Here is a 21,224-nt window from a genome sequence, read left to right on the forward strand (position 1 = left end):
CTGAAGGCAATTCCTCTTGCCCAGGTGCATATTGTGACCCACTGGAGGCTGTCGATGCTGCACAAGCAGCGCTGCCAGCTGGAGCACTGGAGGCTGAACTGCCCGGCGTGGCTGCAGGAATCCAAACACATTGGTCAGGCTCCCGAATGTGGCTTTGGGACACAGAGCTCTATTGCTGCCTTGCAGCAAACTCAATTCCAGAAATGTATTCCAACTTCCCAGGGTATTGGAAGACTGATTTCTTCCTCTCGAATAGTGTTTCTTCTAATTGATGGGTATGTATATTAAAGGACGGATTGTAAGGATGGTCTACACAGACAAAGACTTTATAATCACAGCCTTTTCCACTTCCCCAGCAGCTTTTGGATGTGGCTGCTTCTGAGTTTCTCATCCCAACAGACCACAGAAAGTGGATTCACCCAGGAAGAGCCCAGATCTGCAGAGACACATGCTAAAATTCAACTGTGATTGTATTGTAAAAAGCAACCTTGTGGGTGAGGCCATATTCTGCAGCTGCAGCAGTTCTGGGGACACACAGAGCTCCCTGAAATTTAATAGCCTTCTTTTCAGGAGAGACAATCTGCAAACTCTGCAATATCCTGTCAGCATCCTAGTTGGGCTTCATTCAGTGAAAGATGGGAGTTCACCTGACACTGAGCAGTTGTGGACAAATGCTTTTTGCCTCACCACTGGCAGTTCCTTCCACTCCCATCAGTTGTGGGCAGCCAGGACCTGGGGCTGAATGTGCTGCTCAGCCCAGCCCGGCCCGGCTGCCTGCCCAGACTCTAGCATGGCCAGAGGGGACAGAGGCAGCAGAGTGGGGACAGAGGTGGCAGAGCAGCAGATGCCTCGACAGGTACCAAGAGACGTACCTAATTATCCATTGATATAGAGCATGTGAAAGAGCGGCCTCTAGAATGAAAATCTTAGCTTGATAAGTGTCACTATAAACATCTAGAAGCGTAACTAGAGGAAGAGGGGTTCCAGCTGCCCCATCTTCACAGCCTCGCTGTTGCTATCTCGAGCTCTGCAGCTTCTGTGCCGGAGTGCAAGGAGTTGTGATCTCTTAAAAGCATCTTCAAAGCGAAGCCGCTCACCAGGATCAGCTACACACTCACACACGCATGCACGCTCAAATGCACGGACAGCTTCAGTAATATGGGTCGACGGCAAAGAGGCAGGAAGAGTCTTTGCATAGAGTTCCACAGGAGCAGTTCATTGCTTCCACACTGTGAAGAATTCCAGAGGCCAAGATGAGAACAATGGAAAGCTCAAGTTTAAGTACAGGAGTGAGGCAAGCGCCAGAAACCAATGGTCTGTGGGCATGGGGGCGGTACAAAGGTGGGACTAGGGAACGGACAGTAATGGTGAAACTCTGGGGGAGCGGTGAGGGGCAGAGGCCAATGGGGGGAACCTGGAGTGGAGAGCTTCCTATGGCATGGAACAGGTAAGGTAGCAAGGGGGTGGAGCAGCCAACAGCCAACCGGGGAAGCAGAACTGGGGTAGATTACCGTAACAGAACAAAGCATTTTGGGAGAGGCTTCTCTTCTCACCCTAACTGGTCTCTGGTACTAGGGACTGTCTTACCCCAGAACTCTGTCCTTTGTACCACAGGCTAACTGGCCACCACAGCTTTCCCTGGGCTGCCGCGCCCAGAGCTGTCCTCCTGCAGAGGTTCAGCACGTGGGCATGGAGGAAGCCAAGGGCTGCAGAGCCCCTGCACAGCTGCCATGGAGCTCTTGCCAAGCCCTGCCCAGCAGCAGCCCCTGCCGGCCCTTGCCAGCACCTTGGGCTGACTCAGGGCAGTGTGGAGAGGAAGGTGGGCAGCAGAGCCTGGTACATCCATACCTGGGCTTCTTGGGCTGCCAGAGCTTCCTGCGTTACTCCAGTCTTCTTTGGTGTGTCCTCCTCCTTTTCCTTTCTGGCTGGTATTCCCTGTCTACTGGCCAGGTCTCTGCTCGCTGTCTTTTCTTTCTCTTTTTCTCTTCCTGGGGCTAGCAGCCTACAAGCCTTTAGCCACAAAGTTGGATTAGAGAGGCAAAGGCGGGAGGCACGAGCGCAGCCCCTTCTTGTTGGAACCAATGTGGGCTCCTTTTACCTTCCTGACGCAGAAAGGCTCGTCAGGGCTTCGGCCTTGGCCAGCGACTCTGGGGAGCTCTGGTGGGTGTTTGGAGACAAAGCTGGAGCTGCCTGAAGCAGAAATTCTGGAGATGAGAGGTGGCAAGGGACAGCCTGGAGGAGGAAGGGAGTGATTTCCAAATGGCCCCCTTAGCTCCACAGAGAAGACGCTGCTTTGCATCAGCCCCCTCTGGCACAGTGCAACTGCCCCCAAAGAGACTGGAGGGAGCTAGGATGAGCTGGGGTCTGAGCAAAAGGCCTCTCAAGTGACAGCTCTCCCCCTGCCACTTCTTTAATTTGCAAGTATTTTGTACATAAGGCATTAGGCAAGCAACCTGTGGAGTTTTCGTTAACGTGTCAGTGTGGGGGGCAGGAGGGAGGGAGGGAGGAAAGGAAGGGATGAAGGCAGGGAGGGAGGGAAGGAGGAAAGGAAGAAGGGGGAAGGGAGGGAGGAAGGGAGGGAGGAAGGGAGGAAGTGTGCCGGTTTGGCCAAATTTAGAAATACATCCTCTGAGAGAAGGCAGGTTATAAACCACCCCTCCCCCACCAGGTTCAGGAAAAAAAGAAACTTTTTCCTCAAAGGAAAGTGAAAGAGATAAAAACTATTTATTTAACAAACACATTGGAAAGGATAATAATGCTAAATAATAAAATCTCTCGCTGTGGAGAAAAACCGAGGAAAATGTTAGAGTCCTCCCTTTGGTCTCCCTCCTCCTTGAAGCTGGGACCTGGCCCAGGGCCAGGCCCTCTGTGCTCAGTGGAAAGTCCTCCCGATGTGTTCTGATATGGAAGCAGTCCAGCAGAAAAAGGAAAAAACCCCAAAATTCCCGGAAAAACAAAGTTCAACTCTCTGGAGAAAAAAAAAAAAAAAACAAAAAACAAAAAATGGCTGAACAAGCAAGCAGGGTCCTTTCTCTGCTCCCAATCTCCCAGCCGCAGAACGCAGAAGCCAAAAAAAAAAAAAAAATGCTGAGAATGAGAGTGTGCTATCTCTGTCTGCATCCTTGAGGGTTTTTTTTTCTTCTCTCTCCACTCAGGCTCAGTTTAAAAGCATAGAAAGGTATATATACCAATTTCTGGGCATAGTGCAGCCCAGATAGGGAATACAACATCAAGTCACCCCAAGACAGGACAGAAGGATGGAAGGAAGGAAGGGAGGAAGGCCAGAGGTTGCAGAGTTGTGCTGTCAGGAGGAGGCACAGCAGCTCCTTGGCCCCATGACAAACTGCCCGCCTCTCTGGGACGCGTTGTGCCAGGCTTTGTGCAGCTGCCATACCTCTGCTCTTTGGACCTCCAGCACTGTGGCCTCTTCTCCATCTCCTTGCCGGGTCTCAGGCAGAGAGGGGGATGCATCTGGATCGCTTTCTGCCTGGGGCTTGTCGTCTTCTCTTCCTGCAGGGCCACTTTGCTCTTCCCTGTGCATCTCTAGAAAGCAAAAGCACATGCAGCAAAGTGACAACTTGGAAGACAAGAACAAAGAAAGCAAGACCCCACACTGCTTGGCCTCTTGATGCTGAGGTTTCTGGGGCCCTGAGTCCCAGGCTGGGACAAGGCTCTGTTCCTGCTCCTACCTGTGGATGTGTCCGTGGGCGCTGGGGTCTCCTGCGGTTCAGCCACTGCCTTGGCAAAGATGTCGTCCAAGTTCTCCATCAAAAAGGCCACCAGAGCATTCACCTGCACACAGGAAAGCCTTGCTCGCAGCCCAGAGGCCCGAGAGTGTGCCAAGCAGCCCCTGCCATCACGGCTGAGCCTTGCCTCTGCACAGAAGGAAGGCGCTGGCTGGGGGCAGCTCTTGCAGGCAGCTCCCGCAGCAGCCTTGGCTGGACACAGGGGGCCGCCAGGCACAGGCACCTCTGGGCAGCCAAGTTGCCTTTGGCCAGGAAGGCTGCAGCCGGCTGCTGAAGCCAGCCTTACCTTCTTGTTCTTGGCCAGCATGGCCTCGAGCTCCAGCTGCTCCTCCTGCGGTGGGCTCAGCAGCTTTGGCCCCAGGCAGACGGCCAGGCTGCTGCAGGTCATTCTGCTGCTGGACACGTGCTGGCCGATGAGTCGCAGCAGTGCCAGCAGCTGCCTGAGGAGGAGCAGGTTTGCTGCGGGCAACTTCTTGGCCCCCCGAGGGAACAGGAAGGCAGCGTCCATCAGCAGGCCCACGTTGCCCATGGCCGCCCCCAGAGCTGGCCCCAAGCAGGGAGCAGAACCAGGTTGTATGTTAGTTATAGAAGTTCAGTATTTAGATATCTGGGGAAGAACAATGTAAGGTTGACTTTTGTTTCCGAGCATTGGTGTAATTGCTCTATTGGGTGTATGATACAGTTTTTTCCTCATAATTCTTCTTGTGACCAATAGAGTTCCAGTTCTTTTGGAATCCACCTACTTTAGAGCCATCAGTAACAATCGTCCATCGTGTTATGTCACAACTGTTCTTCAGTTTGCATTTTCTTATCCTTTCTTCCTTAGCTTGTTCCTCGTTTACATCCTCCCCAATGCTCTTTGTTCCTTTCTCACAACCTTACCATGGAAAAAAATTTTTCCCTGTGTACATGCTCAAGTCCTTCTTCTGTCTTACGTGCTTTGGTTCTTCTGTTTTATGGCTGGTTCACAATATGTCCATTTTCTAGTAAAAACATGGTTTCCACATTTCCCCCTTTCTTTCCTTGAACCAGCCATATGCTATGTATTGATTTCTGCACCATTCTAGAAATGCAAGTGATTAAACATGGCAAAACAATCAATAAACAAATAAACACACCCCCTATAGTAAGAATGTGTTTGACAATATCTTTCAACCACCCAGTAAGCCCGAATCCTTCCAACCATGTGTCTAGTCCATGTCCTGTCGTGATCTTTTTCATGTTCTCCTGTATTTCCTTAAGCCTTCTATGGATGGATACAGAATGATCAGATAAATTCATACAACACGTTCCTTCAAAATCCTCACAACCATGTCCCTGCGCTAGCAGCAAAAAGTCAATAGCAGCCCTATTCTGTAATAATGCATGCCTTACACTGCATCAACTAACGTCAGTGATAATGTTCGATGTGATGTTTTAATTGTTTGGCTGTCCAGCAAGCCAGCTTTTCTAGGTTACGTAAGGCTCTGGCTGCAGCGACACCTGGTGTTAAGAAAGAAGTAATAACCCATGATGGTGTTGACCAAAACTGAATCTTTCCATTACATTCAGGACCTAACTGAGACACACTCCATCATGACCATTCTTTTTAAGTTCTTTGTAAAGTTCCATACAGTGTGATTTAGTAAGTCTGTCTTGGAAGGTGTGAACAAAGTAAGTTTTCCCAAACAACATGGTCCTCCTATCACTTGTGATGGTATCCCTTGCCATGCCCGATCCTCACAAATTAAAAATATGCAAGGTGGTAGCTGTTTAGCTGTATCATTGTTCCAAAGAGCGGCAGATGGATTGTTTAATTCATGCACAAATCGGTGTGGGCAAAACAAATACTCATTCTGCTGGCACCCTATTTTCCGAGTTTGATATGGAACACATTGATGGTATTCTGGTGCTTTGGGTGAGATTTTTTGGAAATAGCCATAATTTATTTCCTGGTCTTGCTGTCTAGTTCTATTAAAATGTGCCAGGACACCGCAAACATTACTAAATTCAACATAACTGCCATTCTTTCCCATTGAACCTAACAGTGTAAGCTCTTGGGGCTCTACTGAAGTTGCATTAAGTGCCAAAAGCAAGTCCTTAATACAATTAGCTATGGCTCCTGCTGCTTGTGAACCAGCCGATAATGTAGCATGAAGCATTGTAGCATTACAGGTAGCAGGAATTGGTCTATTTATATATCCCTTAAATCGTTCAGGGTTAAAGTCAGGTATGCCTATCAAGCAAGTACGGAATGAATCCTGCTTAGTAACATTAGCAAAGATAACCCACACATTGTGTCGTGGCACTACTTCCAGAATATTGTGTGCTTTGACTGCTGTCATAAGGTGTTGCAGTGACTGCTTGACCACAGCCCAAGCTAGCTCCGGCAGTGTGTGGCATGAGTGGGGAGCAACCAAAGGCATGAGGCTTTAAAGTTGCTCCTCTGGAGTCCAGCTCTGCCCAGAGGAGCTGGAGCTCCAGTTGCTGTGGCTGTCAGCAGCCCTCGAGGAAGGGAAAGATAAAAAGTCGCGGGGAGGCTTGCCATGGGATACAATCCCAGCTTTATTTGAAGAGGATCCACAATGAACAAGCAAACAGTTGCGGGGTTACACCACCTTATAAAGGGGGGTTGAACAGGGGGAGCAGCCCAACTAGGGACCAATGGGAGGATTAGAAGGGGGGGGCGTTGGAGGGGAGTACCTACACCTGGTCCAATGGTCTTGGTGGGTGGAGGGAGAGGGGTCACATGCCCCAATGGGGCGTGGAGGTTTAGGGGATTTCCAAGGGGGAGGTATCAGAAGGGGCAGGGTCTCAGGGGATTGACAGGGACCATATAAGGACAATTTAGGGAGGGCTTCGGTGATGGGCATAGAACTGCCCAGAACTCTGGGGGCGGGGGTTTGGGTGATTGGCAGGGAAGGTGCCAGAACAAACCATATTAGGAGCACCAGGGGAGCGGCTTGGAATTGGAGCAGACCCACTGGGAATAGGGGTGGGGGAAATAAGGACAAACCATTGTGGTACAGAGAACATACAGAAATATAATAAAACATTGCACCACCACAATAAGGCTTAACAGTAAAAATGTGATCACTGAAATTTTCCCACTAGACCCCATTTTTCCTGCATTCTCTCCTTCCAGTGCGCTAAAAGCCATGACCAGTCATCCTCAGGTACCCACCAATCTTCAGCCTCTTTTGGCAAAGGAATCTTGTTTCAACACAAAATTTGTTCTACTCTTACTTTACGTTCCTCTGCAGAATGTATTTCTTTACATTTTTTCGTAACAAGATTAATACTACTGCAATACCACCTTGCATCACAAGCATACACACAATACCCACGGTTTACACTTTCCACAGTCTGAATTAGGACATTTGAGCTGTAGCTGAAGTGAGATTTCAATTTTCGGCATCAGCACACAGGTTGGGATTGCTGTCTTTCCCCAGCCGTGGTTTCACCCACTTCACAGGCACCCAGCGTGATCCTGTGTCTGTGGAAACACATGCATACCCCCTTCCCCAGGTTAGTAATTGCATTGGTCCTTCCCACTGCCCTGTAGCCCCATTTTTTACCCATACTCTCCTGCTGTCCCGTGGAGTTTCATTCAAGTCTCCTTTTAGTCCTGCCCCGTGTTTTACCGCAGGAGGAACAAGAGTATCACTTAGGATACGTCGATAATTCATTACATAGACAGCTTTTTCCAAGTGGGCTTGAGGCAAAGGGACAATTCTCCCCCTTTTTGTTTGTGAAGCAATTGCTTCAGGGTATGATGGGTATGTTCCACGATAGCTTGTCCTGTGGGAGAATGTGGAGTCCCAGTGATATGAACAATACTCCATAAATTACAAAAGGTGACAAAATTACGACTGATATAACCCAGGCCGTTATCAGTTTTCAAGGTATGTGGAATCCCAAGGGCAGCATAGCTGTGCATAAATGTTTTAGAACATGTTTCGTGGTTTCTCCTATTTGTACAGTGGCCCAGACTGCAGAAGAGAAACAGTCAACAGACACATGAATAAACTGAAGTTGGCCAAACTCTGGAAAATGCTTTACATCTATTTGCCATAATTCCAAGGGTCCAAGTCCTCTAGGATTAACTGCTGTTCCCAATGGCTGATGAAGTTGTTGACAATCACTGCAAGATGCCACAATAGCTCGTGCATCAGTCCAGGAAACGTGAAATTGTTGGTGCAGGACCTTTGCTGATTGGTAAAAAAATTGATGCAACTGCGCTGCTTATTAAAACTTATTTCCAGCAGGAGCAGCCCAGGCAGGAGAAACTGAGTAATCTGCTGGTGCATCGCCTTTGGCTGGGCTACCCTGACACTTAGAATGACTGTGAATATGAGGAACAAAATAAACACAGTGTCCCTTTGATAAAGCAAAAAGCAAGCGGTGAAAAAGCAAATATAGGTCATGGTTATTCAATTCCTTTGACAGTGCATGTTCTAAGCGACAAGTTACTCCTGCCACGTAAAGTGTATCACATACAACATTAATTGGCTGATTATTCCATTTTTCAAGTACTACTGCTACTGCCAATAATCCTAAGTACTAAGCAGAGTGGCTGTTTGTTTCATGTAAAACTTCCTGTTTCCACTGCCCTTTCTCTCTCCAAACATAAGCAGCCTTCCCAGTTCTGCCACTGGCATCTGTGAAAATTGTTATTCCTTGAACCGGCTTAGAAGAACAAAGGGATTTTGAAATCATCTCAGTATTTGTTACAAATGTGAACATTTTATGTCCTGGCATATGAACACCGAGTTTGCCTGTAAACTCCAAAGTAGTAATTTGCAAGTCTCTGCTATGTTTTAGCGTCCAATTTAAATATACTCGAGTTGTTGGCATAATGATTTCTGCAGGCTCAGATCCAGGTATTTCTATTACCCGGTTTAGGCTTTTCATTATAATATGGGCTAATAATTCCACAGGTGTCATTATAGTTTTCTTTGGTTGTGCTGGCAAAAAGATCCATTCTAATATACACAATGGATCTGGCTGTTGGGCCTATTGAAACATAACTGCAAACACATGAGCTCTTTGGCTAAATATAGCTACTGCAATATTCAGATCTGGATTCCAGCAGGATGTATAGCCTTGTACAACTTTTTTGCCCAATATTTTCAAGAGCCTTTTGTGCTGCTTCAGTTAAGTTTCAAGGAGCATTAACACTCGCTCCTCCTGACAATAAATTTAACAGAGGCAGTAAATCTGAATTGGTGATATCACATATTGTCTGAACCCAATTAATGTCACCTACTATTTTTTGAACATTGTTAAGGGTTTTAATAGTAGGGTTTAACTAATTTTCTGTGGTCTTACTGTGGTTTGATCTATTATTGAACCCAAATATTTCCAAGGTGGCATCTGTTGTATTTTTTCTGGCGCAATAAGCAATCCCTTCATTTTTAACTGTTGCTCTAATTCTGTAATAATTTGTTCTCTGTCCAATTGCATTCCTGCAATCAAAAGATCATCCATATAATGATAAATAATCAATTCTGGATGCTGTTGCCTGAATGGCGTCAACACCCAGGCCACAAACAATTGGCACATAGTAGGGGAATTTTTCATACCTTGTGGCAAAACAGTCCATTTATATCTCTTGTAGGGTTCTTGCTTGTTAACAGAGGGAACAGAAAAAGCAAATTTTTCTCAATCTTCTGGATGCAATGGAATAGTGAAAAAACAATCTTTTAAATCAATTATCAATATTTCCCAATGTTTTGGAATCATATTGGGGAATGGTAATCCTGGCTGAAGTGTTCCCATGTCTTCCATTACCTTATTTACTTTCCTTAAATAACGTAACAAACGCCACTTTTGAGGAATAGTAAAAATAGGTGTGTTCTGTGGACTTATGGATGGTGCCAAGTGTCCTTTCTGGACTTGTTCTTGCACCAGTTCTGTTATGTGGGCCAGTTTTTCTGAACTTAATGGCCATTGATCTATCCAGATTGGTTCAGTCACTTTCTATTTAAGTTTTAATAGAGGAGGATGCCCACCCTCAATGGCCACCCCTAAAAAGGTGATTTTGTTACCAGGGTTGCACCCAACTGACTTAAAACATCCCTTCCCAATAAATTCAGTGGGATAGGCATAACATACGGCCTCACAGTACACTGGCTACCATCCGAAAGCCTACAAGATACAATATCAGCACTTATCCAGGTATTTTGCTGTCCACCCACACCCCCAGTCACTCTTTCTGCATTTCTTATGGGCCATTTTTTCATCCAGTTGTTAATTCCAATTATAGTGACATCTGCTCCTGTATCAACTAACATTGTCAATTTGCAAGCACTCCCATCTTTCTATGTTAGCAAAACTTTGCATTGTGGCTTTGAATTTTTTATATCCATTGCTAGATAAATGTGTGGACTACCAGTGGATCTGAAGCCACCTGTGCCACGCAGCTGATTTGTTGCCTTAGGTACAAAGATTGGAATGGTATCAATTGCCCAATTTCTTCTCCCTCTGGTATTCGCACTGGAGGATTTGGAGCCCAAACCATGATGTGTATGACCGCCCTGATAGTCTGCGTCAATAACCCCTGGCAGCACAAACACTCCTTGACGGGAGGTTGACGACCGGCCCAGCAAAAGCGCACTTAATCCTTTCCCTAATGGTCCCTTTGCATTGGTAGGGACACACTGCACTTGTGAGTCAAGCAGTGTTACTTCCCGGGCTGTGGAAACGTCCACTCTGTCACTCCCTGAGGTGGCGGCGAAGAGGCGATCCAAGCAGCCCTCTGCTGGCTCCCTGTGTTGGTCATCGCACTGGGGCCCCCGCGCTCTTCTTCCAGTTTCCCAGTGGGGTACCATCCTTTCTAAAATTTGACCTGCCCTCAAAGGCCCGATGCCCAGTTTTCTGACAACGACTGCAAACCCCAAAAAAGGTAACTTTTTCAGTTTTAGAAGCTCAGCACTGTGCTTTTACATGCCCTTGTTTCCCACATTTAAAACAATGCGGTCCCTTATCTCCCTGACCTTGTTTTACAAGCGGCTTTACAGCCGCAGCAAATGCTTCAGCCATTAAGATGGCATTTTCTGCCAGCATCCCAACTTTCTCACATGCCTCCATCATATCTACTATGGAAGCAGTGCGAGGGAGTGCCATCAGAATTCTTTTGCATGCTGAATTAGCATTTTGAACTGCTAGGGACGTAAGGACAGAATCCCTTGCTGCTTCAGGAACGCCGGACCTTTGAATACTTTCTCGCAATCAATCCAAAAAGGACATATATGTTTCAGTTGGTCCTTGTGTTACTTTAATAAAAGGTGGCACTATTTTGCCATCCTCAGGCATTTGCCTCAGAGCCTCTCGAGCTGCATGGGCTGACTGAAGTAAAATCTGTACATGCATTCAGCTCTGTACTTGAACATCAGTAAATGCACTTGTTCCTGTTAGCATTTCTACAGATGCAAATTTCAAAGGGTCACCATCATCCCTGTCTAAGTCAGCTACAGCAGCTTGCTGACATAAGTCAGTCCACTTAGACTTCCACAATATATATTGCATCCCTGTGAGTAATAATTGCATTAATTGTTGACAATCGTAAGGACAAAGAATATTGGACCCAAAGATGTTATCAATAAATGACTGTGTGTAAGGATTTTGCAACCCATAATCACGAACTGATTTTCTAGCTTCTTTAATGACCTCCCAAACAAATGGTGTCCAGTGATTAGGTTTACAGCCCCCGTCAGGATTTGAGCCTCCCAACACTACTGGATAAGCCCCAGGAATAAATTCTCCCTCTATTATGGCATTCTGTATAACTCCTTTCCAGCATTTCTCAAAATAGCTTGGCCCTGACCCATCACTTGGCCCTGATCCACCACCCGCTGATCCACCCCCCCCCACCCCATTTGTCTTCCCTCTCTCCTCCGTAACTCTTCTGCTTCCATTTCCTTACGTCTAATCCGCTGCAAACGATCCCAGTCTGACTCTCCCCTTAAACCCTGAGTTACTTGGTTAAGTCTTTCCTCCCGTCTGATGTTCCGTATGTCACTTTCCCATAAGGTTCGCAGCAGTGTCTCCCACTCCACATTCTGTTGTTCTCATTATTGCTGTTCCATTGCCAGCCATGGACTCTCCTGCTCCTCTATCTTCCAAAGTATCTTGAGACCCCAGTCTGCTGCAGCCGGCGGCAGTGCGGGAACAACACTAGGTGGTGGAGGTGGAAAAGAGAAGTCTCCCCATGGAGGGGTAGGTGGCAGAGGTGGATACTCAGTGTCAACTTCCATAGGAGCCGCCGGAGGTGGCTCAGATTGTGTTGGGGCTGTAGGCACAGGAGGTAGCTCCTCAGGGGCACTTGGATACGGTAAGGCAGGTTCAAAAGCCATGATAGCAGGGCAGGCTATTGGGGCTGCCGCAAATGCCTGTGTGGCCCCATCAGCAGCTGCCTACTCCGCTTTCATATCTTGCAAGGTCACATAAACTAATTTCCACGCTGTAGACAAAGAACGGGCTTCCTTATCCCCATTGCTAACCGCGTCCCACAGGCAGTCATCCACTCCCTTCCAAGGTTCTGCATTAAAAGCCGTACTTGGCTCAGGTGCAGAGCCGTTTTGCCAGCACCATAGCAACAACCGTCTCAATGTGGACTCCTCATATTTCACCCTTCATAGCAAGGATTTTTAACAGTAACCAGACTATGGCCCCTTCTTCTAGAAAAACTTTCTGCCCCATAGCCACAGCGGCTGCTCACCTCCAGGGTGTCCTGTCGCAACGTACTTTGATAAATCCTGGAGCTCTTTGCTCCCCTGGCTCACAGTCCAGCTGTGCCAGAAGCTCCAGCTGGTCTTCTCCATCGGGGTGTATCCTCCCCTTCTTTTTGAAGCATCATGTCTGGCATCACCATCTGCGGAGAGAAAGAATGGACTTTACACAATTCAATGTAAATCAAGCAGAAGCCATTTTATTGATGAACTACTGTCCCTAATATACAATTCTTGCTTTCCCTACATGTGATCATGCATAATTATTACTGGTTAAGGCCTATTTTCACACGCTACTTTATGCTTTATGATTGGTTCTTGTATGTGTGTCACATTATCTGTTGTGTATGTCACAACTGTTCTTCAGTTTGCATTTTCTTATCCTTTTCTTCCTTTGCTTGTTCCTCCTTCACATTCTCCCCAATGCTACTTGTTCCTTTCTCACAAGCTTCCCATGGACTTTTTCCCTGTGTACATGCTCAAGTCCTTCTGTCTTACGTGTTTTGGTTCTTCTATTTTATGGCTCGTTCACGATATGTCCATTTTCTAGTAAAAACATGGTTTCCACAGAATACCATTGGTGGGACATTTTTCTTGGATGGACTCAATCATCCACAATGACCCAGCTCTTTAATGTCTTAATCCACCCACTTTTAATTTTGTTACTAACAACCATAGCCCTCACGGCTGTAAAAATATGGATGTGGTGTAAAATACGGACCTTAGCATCCCAAGTGTGGACAACATCACAACTGCAAAAAGAATTTGCAAAAGATACAAAAAGAATGGGGGGACTTGATACACAGGACTCCTTTAAACACAGGACTCCTTTAACATATGAAATATAGAATTCTTTTAACATAGGTGCTTTAGTATAAAGTGTAGATTAGGAAAAGCTGGGTGTTGGCTGCTCTGCTCGACCGTAACTGCTTTTGCAAGACAAGGAGCCTGGCCCTGGAAAGGGACTATGATGATCAGTGAATAGGAAATGATGTACCTAACGCTAACTGCTCTTGAAAAAAACAGACCCGAGTGGACTAGAATGATAAGGGAAAGGAACACAAGCTAATGGGTTTGGCTCTCCTCTTGTCTGCAGAATAGGGGCTGAGTCCCTATGGGCTGAGCAGTAAGGAGGAAGACGCATGCTAACTGCTGTTTTAATGACAAACAGAGGAACGGTTACAAAGGGTGGAGAAACGTAACAAGAGAATAGGGATATAATCAATACACAGTTATAAATGAAGTAGAACTAATATAGTAACAAAGTGTGTAACAGTAGAATTAAGTGTGTATTAGCAAAATAGACATAATAAATGTATTAAGAATACTGTGGTGTGTTTGTAACCCTAAGATAAGGAAACCCCAAATCATGTAGGACCCACCAGGACTGTAACTCTAGATAAGTGACCAAAGCAAGGGCGGATGACGAACTTGTACATGTATAACAACGAACTTGTAAAGGCAGAATGACAAATTTGTAAACATATAAAAAACCTCGGTAAGATAACCATGTCGGACACGCATACAGAGGAGTTTACCCCAGCATGCTCCCGGCTTGGCCAATAAAGGTGTGCTTTACTTTACAGTACCTTGCTGTGGAGTTGATTCCTCTGACTCAGTCCAGGCACGGCATGCAGCGTGGGGACACAGCCTACTGCTGCTCCCAGTGCCCTTGCCAGGGACTTCCCCTGCCGTGCCATGCCGTGCCATGCTGTGCCATGCCTGGGAGCCGCCCCGGGAGCCCGCCCGCCCACGCTGCGCCCGCAGCCCCGGCTTTGTGGTGCTCGTCTCTGCCAAGTCCGGCCCACGCCAGGGCCGCGCTGGGCGCGCGTGGGGCCAAGCACAGCACCCCCCTCAGGCCGCGCGCCGCCGGTGCAGCTGCAGCCGTTGCGGCGCCAGTGGGCGACAGGCGCGATGGCCGAGCTGCCACTTCCCGCCGGGCTCAATGCCAGCACCTTCCCCGCCAAGCTGTGGCGCCTGGCGAACAGCCCCTGCGTCCGCTCCGTGCGCTGGGACAGCCAGGGCCAGGGGGTGCTCATCGACCGCGCCCTCTTTGAGCAGGAGCTGCTCAGCCCGGCCGGCGTCCAGGGGCCGGCCCTGCGCACCTTCAGAGCCATGCAGTTCCGCAGCATCGTGCGCCAGCTGAATCGCTACGGCTTCTACAAGGTGCCAGGCCGGGCTGGCGCCGCTGTGCCGGGCGATGCCGGGGCCTGCCTCCACTACCGCAACCCCTGGTTGAGGAAGGGGGATTTCTGGCTGAGGAAGGGCAGATTTAAGGTGGGGAGTGGGGCTTTTTGGATTTACCAATATCTTCTTCTCAACTGTGATGTCTTTTGTCTTCTGTAAACTCCCACACAGCAGTTTTCAAAGGCATTTTATTCCCTAATAAAAGGAAACATTGCAGGCTCTGAACCATCTTTAGAATCTTTAGGATTCTGGTGGACAGGCTGTTGAAGAGGAGATTAATATTCTGGAAGTGGTCATAGTGAAAATATCTTTCTGTCTAAAGGTAACTTGCAGGTGCTTAATCTTGGGCATTTGCTTCCTCAGTGGAATAGAAACACAACTTGCTTGGTCTGGCTTTTCCTGGTTTTTGGGTTGTTTTTTTTTTCTACCCTCCAGATTTAAAGATTTTTGCCACTGGATCCTGGAAATACCCTAGGGTCCATGAATGTTTGCCTGGATCATCCATATGGGGCAGCAGCAGAGGGCTCCAAAAACCACCGCCTTGTGGTTGATGGTCTGAGTGGCTGGGTGGGGGTGGTGAGAGTGCCAGGCAGAAATGTGTGCTTTGTGTGCGGGTTTGCAGCACCCAGCCCTGGGCAGTGCTGGCAGCGAGCTCTGCCCCTGTCGATGGCTGTGTTGGGAAGCAGGAGGGCCCCTGGCTTCCTGCTGGCTGATTTCTTACAGCTGGCGGGAGAAGCCAGGCTCAGGGTGTGAGGGCACATCCCCTCCCTTGGTGTCTCCTGGTTTTCTGAGTTCATGGTTTGCCTCCAAGGTCATTTCGTAAGAACTTCAGTTGCACCTTGGTCACACGAATCCTGAGTTTCAAACAATTGTCACATGAACTGTGTGGGCAGCGTTTCCCTCCTGTTGGGAATGGAGAAGAGGAGGTGTTGTATCCCCGATGTGATTCCAAGAAAATATGGAGTGATCTTTGGGTTTCTTTCTTTCTGGTTCTCTTTCAAGGGGAATGCTAATGTTGCTGCCGAGTCTTCAGGAGAGGAGGCCAGGAACAGGGCTGCAGCAGAGGGAGCTTTGCCTGGCACCGAGAGCTGCGGGAACAGTTCCCCAGAGCCCGAGGAGCCTGGTAAGGAGAGAGCCCACACTGCTTTAGAGAGCTCTGAGGCGGCTGCTCTGAGCCTGCCTCTGGCAGGAAGGGAGATGAGAAGAGTTGAGTTCTTGTCTGCAGGGTTGGTGCTTCCTGGTGCCTTTCGTTCAAATCCTGCCCTGGCACAGCCTCCCCGAGCCCTGCCCTCCATGCTTCTCCAGAGGCACTGACACCGAGTGCTGTGCTGTGGCCAGAGAGCCGTGAGTAACCCTGACCCTGTGGGAGTTGTGTCACCAACCCGGGTGTCCCAATGTGGTTCATAACCCAGCTCACAGCACCTGTCAGCTTCAGCCGTTTCAGTGAGGACTGAGGTGTCTCTGTCAGCACAGAGGAGGAACAAGGCTGGGCTTCTGTGTGGGAGCTGGGACTGTCTGTGCTTCAAGCTCTCGTGGGTGACATTTGCACTGTGGGTGCTGAGACTCTATCGGGATACTTCAAACCTTTGGAGGTTTTGAAAACTTGGAATGCTCTCTGTTCTCGAAAGAGCAGCCTTCAAATTCCCAAGTGAGAGTCTGCCTTTGAGGCCATCTTTAACAGTCCCTCAGAAGAAGGACCATTGCTGCCCAAGGGAAATGTGCACAAGGGCCAATATTGGCTCAGTGTTCCCTTTGCTTCCCAGATTCCATCTGATTGACCTCTCCAGGAGGGCTGCCCTGAGTGGGAAGAAGAGACAGAGGGAGAGCCTGCGAGAAGATCAGGCAGGTGCAATCCCTCTGTCTATAGTGATATTGATAGATGTGTATAGTTATATTTATCTATCTCTGTAGTTATATTTCTAGATTTATACAGTTGTATATATATGTCTATATAGATGAATTTAAAAACCTGTATAGAGGTAAATTTATATATATATTTATGTATTTTTTTATTTATATATGCATAGTTGTATTTCTAGATCTGCGTAGTTACATTTTTAAACGTGTAGAGTTGCATTTATATATATGCAGTTAAGTTTATAAATAGTTACATGTGCATAGTTATATATTTATATAGTTATAGGTATATGGAGCATTAGGTACATAGATTGATATCTGTGTAGGTATAAGCAGCTTTTTAACCTCTTTCCTGCTCTGCTTCCTCTCTCACCTCTTGCTGTTGCCCCTGTGCCCCCTCTGTCCCCTCTTCCTGTGCTGGCTTCGAGCTGGCGGCCGGGCCGGGCGGAGCAGCAGCTGCAGCCCCGGTGTCCCTGGAGCGGTGAGAGCTGCCGGTGGCCGCAGGCACTGTGCCCTGAGGAGCTGCTGGAGGACGGTGAGCCAGAGGGGGCTGGGGAGAGGTGACACTGAAGGGACGGTGACGTTGAGGTGCTGGTGGGGCTGAGGGGATGGTGGGGGAGCAGAGGGGAATGGTGGGGATTGAAGGGACTGGGAGAGCTGAAGGGAATGGTGGAGCAGAGAGGTGTGGAGCAGCTGCTGGGGTTGGTGGGGACTGAGGAGACAGGGAAGTGGCACAGGCTAAGGGGGGTGTTAGGACTGAGGGAACTGGGAGGACTGAGCGGAGTGGCAGGAACTGAGGGCTCTAGAGGGAGCTGAGGGGAACAGTGGGGCTGAGGGAATTGGGAAAAGTGGGGAATGAATGGTGGGACTGAGGGGTAGAAGTTCCGCAACTTTGGGAAAAGTGGGGAATGAATGGTGGGACTGAGGGGTAGAAGTTCCGCAAGGCTGAGGGGGGTGGCAGGTCTAAGGGGACTCGATGGGTTTGAAGGGAGTGAGGGGGGTGAGAGGAATTTGAGGGTCTGCAGGAACTGGCAGGACTGGGGGTTTGCTGAGGGGATGGCAGGGCTGAGGGGATGGAGGGGGCCAGCAGGGAGCACAGAGGGATCTGGGCCTGCGGCTCTGCCAGGCTGTGGAACCAATTCCAGAGCCTCCACTTTTGCCACAGCTGCCCTGAAGTCCTTGAGAAGACCCAGGACTGATGAGAACCAGCAGGGAGAAGCTGAAGGCCACAGCAAGAGCAGTGAACGGGGACCTGCTGCTGCCGCCCGAGACCCTGGCTGAGGCCCCAGGGCCGGTGAGGCAGGGTGGGCGTGAGGCTGGCGTGGGCTTTGGCCGCGGGCACTGGCCGGCTGGGCAGGAGCGGGCCCTGCCCGTGCTGGGGCCGCTCAGCGCGGCTGCCCCGGCCGGCACAGGGGCTGTCCTTGGGCAAGGCAGCTGTGCCGGCAGGGCCCGGCAGCGGTGCCGGCTGTGCCGCGCTGCCGGGGCTGCGGGACGGTCCCGCCGGGGCTGCGCTCGCCACAGCCTGGCCCGCTGGGCCTGGTTTTTCTTTCTAAGCCTCCTGGGGAGGCTCTGAGATTTCTCTTCCCTGATGGAAGTGCAGCTGCTGCCAAGGGAAACGTCCCGATCCTGACTCAGTGTTCCCTTTGCTTCCCAGATGTCCCATCTGCTGTCGCTGTCCAGGAGAGCTGCTCTGCACGGGAGGAAGAGACCGAGGGAGAGCCTGGGAGCATCGGTGCCTGCAATCCCTCTGAATATATTTATAGATTTATGTAATTATATAAATACATAGACATTTAGATACGTGGATTGATATTTGTATAGGTATATTTACATTTGTATTTTTTTTATGTATATTGTTATATTTCTGTCTGTATTTAGGTATATTTTCATTATATATACAGTTGTATAGCTGCATAGTAAGATTGAAGTAGTTATATGGATATTTAGATAGGGAAAGACAGGGATATTGATATTTTTATATGTATGTGTATGTGCACAGTTATATCTGTAGTTACATTTATCTATATGTACGTATGGATATTTAATCATACGTATGTACTTATGTTCACCTTGATGTATACAGCTGTGTAGCTGTGTAGATACATTGATGTAGTTACAGGCATAGAGCTATTTAGAATAGTATATTGGTACTTGTGTATTTGTATACAGGGGGGTTATCTTCATATACGTATCTCTTTATATATGTATTATATATATCATATTGAATATATATGTCTGTATATTGTTATGCTTTCAAAGTTTACAGCTATTTTTAAGTATGTATAGAGTTGTACAATTATATAATTATGTTTATTTAGGTGTAGGTGTAGGGTTATTTAGATAGGTATATTGGTGTTTTGTACTTGTAATCAGAGTAGTTGTAACAATCTGTAATAAATTAGTTTTGTTAAACTTAAAATGATATTTGTATATTAATTGTGTGTTTGTAGCAATTTGTAACAAATATAATTTTTTATCTTGTTTTGATTTTTGTGTATTTATCAGCCATGCAAGTGTAACAACCTGCAATAAATGTAATTTTTAAACTGAAATAAGTGTTAGTTTGTGTTTTTCGAATCAATGAGGAGATGTAAATATGATGATGTTGGAGGATTTTGGCGGTGAGGGAAGGGACTGGGGGAAAGTCTCCAGCCGTGCCCAGCAGATCCCCCCAGCTGCAGCCAGGCTGGGCAAGGGAATGGCACATTTGGGATGGCAGCAGAGCCACACGGTGGCTACAGACTCGCTGCAGAGGCCTGCTGAGAAAACGGGACTCCCCTGAGTGTAGATCTGCAGCCAGGAGCCACCCGGCGAGGAGAAATCGTGCACAATGAAAAAGAAAGAGAAATGTGGCAAAACAGATGTGAGGATACTGTGGCAGCCTGTCTAGGTATGTCTTCAACAAAAATAATGTGTTAAAAATTGAACACGTTCCATAAAAGATAGGACTGCACTTTCCCCTTCACTTACCTTGCTGTGTAAGTGGAAGATATCCTTATTATTGAGAATTTTTGCCCTTTAGCACCTCCCTCACTCACATTAAATAAAAGATTACGTACTGTACCGTGTCACCATAAATGAAAACAGCCCTGGCCTCGTGACAGTGTTTGCAAAGTCTTCCCTCCTCCTGCCCCTTCCCGTCCAAACTGTACCTGAGGTGAGTGAGGGCCCCAGGAATTCAGGAGGGTGCAGTACCACCACAGGTGGGAAGGTTTTGCAAAGCTTCCGAAGTATCAGGAAACTCTGGCTTTGCCAGTCTTCCCCTGGAGTATTTTTCTACTCATGAATGATCTGGGAGGACGCTGTGCCTCCAGCTCCCTCAAGTAAAGTTTGTTTTCTTCATGGCTTGAACAGAGGAAAATGAAAATTGTAATTTTTAAAGTGAAATTTGGGGTTTGGTGCAGCTGAGTTTGCTCCACGATTTGCTGTGGAAAGTAGAGTAAAAGCTTTAAATTCCCAACAGAGCTGACTACCGGCCCACACAGAGACTTGAATGAGGCCCAGGTGTGCTTGCTGCACACTGGTCCAAGGGAAAAGTTGGAAAAAAATCCCCTTTTATTGCAGATTGAGCCTCTGTGTACTGTTGGTGAAGGGCTGTCTGTGGTAAAACATGGTAATCCAGCCAGAAACTGTGGATATGTGAGCTCTAACAGCAACCTGCTTCTCCAGAGTGAGGGACAGGGCCAGCCCCAAAGCCTGAAAGGTGTTCTGGGTACTGGCAGAGGTACTGGAAGGCCAGGCTGTCCTTGTGCAGGGATGGCCTTCAAAGGAGCCTTCACACCTTGTGCTGCTGGCAAAGGGCAAGGTGGCCTTCCACAAAACGCTGCTTTTGTCCAGTTCTTTGAAATGTTCCAGCCAGCATCAATTCCTGCTGCTCACACCAGCCCCTTTCCAACCAGGAGGAACTTTGTGTAGGCAGCCTGACAACGTAGTGGCAGAATAAAATACTCAGCTGAGTGTTACCAGCTCTCTGTCAGAAGCTGCATCTGCAGTCTCTTATCTCTTCCAGTTGTCTCAGACGTGGAGGAAGTAGCAGTAAATCACTGATCCTGGAAAGGAAAGCAGAAGGAGCAAAGGCAGTAGCTGGTCCCTGGGGCCTTGGGAGCAGTGAGAGCCATCCAAAATAGGACCATTGCTGGGTTGTGGAGATGAGAGTGACCAAGCCAGCAATCCTCTGCATGAGACTGGAGCCATCTGTGAATAGGAGCATGGAAATCTGACCTTGTAAAACAGAAAAGGTGTCCTTGGGTATTTGCCAAAGCTTGGACAGGGTCTGAGCCACCTGGGCTAGTGGAACGTGTCCCTGCCCGTGGCAGAGGAGCTGGATCTAGAGCGTCTTTAAGGTCCCTTCCAACTCAAGCCGTTCCTATGAGTCTGTGAATTACAAACCCATAATGACAAAGAGAACACAACAGATCTGGGTTCCCTGCTACGTTATTGGAGATTGCTGTAGTCACTTGTGTCACCTGCAGACTGCTTTGTATTTGGAGAGATTTTCATGGTCCTACAGTATCTATGTGTGATTTTCCCCGGTTCAGAGCGACAACAGATACCAGAACAGGCTATGTGCAAACACAGAATTGGTTAAGCTGCCTGTGAACCTGATGGGAGAAGTGTGTTCGTGTTATTGCAGTGTTTACCCTGTACAGGTGATACTTGGTTTTCATTCTGTGTCGCAATGACCGCCACTGACCACTGCCCAGGCTAGGCTCCTGCGGTGTGC

At 48.1% G+C, this 21,224-nt stretch overlaps 1 long non-coding RNA gene across 1 annotated transcript; it reads left to right on the plus strand.

Annotated features, from left to right (window-relative positions):
- The first annotated feature begins 15,581 nt into the window (after positions 1 to 15,581).
- On the plus strand, positions 15,582 to 18,336 carry LOC125319496. Its single transcript, XR_007200763.1, has 4 exons — positions 15,582 to 15,767; positions 16,408 to 17,036; positions 17,667 to 17,805; positions 18,156 to 18,336. It is a non-coding gene; the product is annotated as an uncharacterized LOC125319496 (long non-coding RNA).
- Positions 18,337 to 21,224: the final 2,888 nt, after the last annotated feature.

This window comes from Corvus hawaiiensis, chromosome Z, assembly GCF_020740725.1.
Source record: "Corvus hawaiiensis isolate bCorHaw1 chromosome Z, bCorHaw1.pri.cur, whole genome shotgun sequence".
Taxonomy (NCBI): domain Eukaryota; kingdom Metazoa; phylum Chordata; class Aves; order Passeriformes; family Corvidae; genus Corvus; species Corvus hawaiiensis.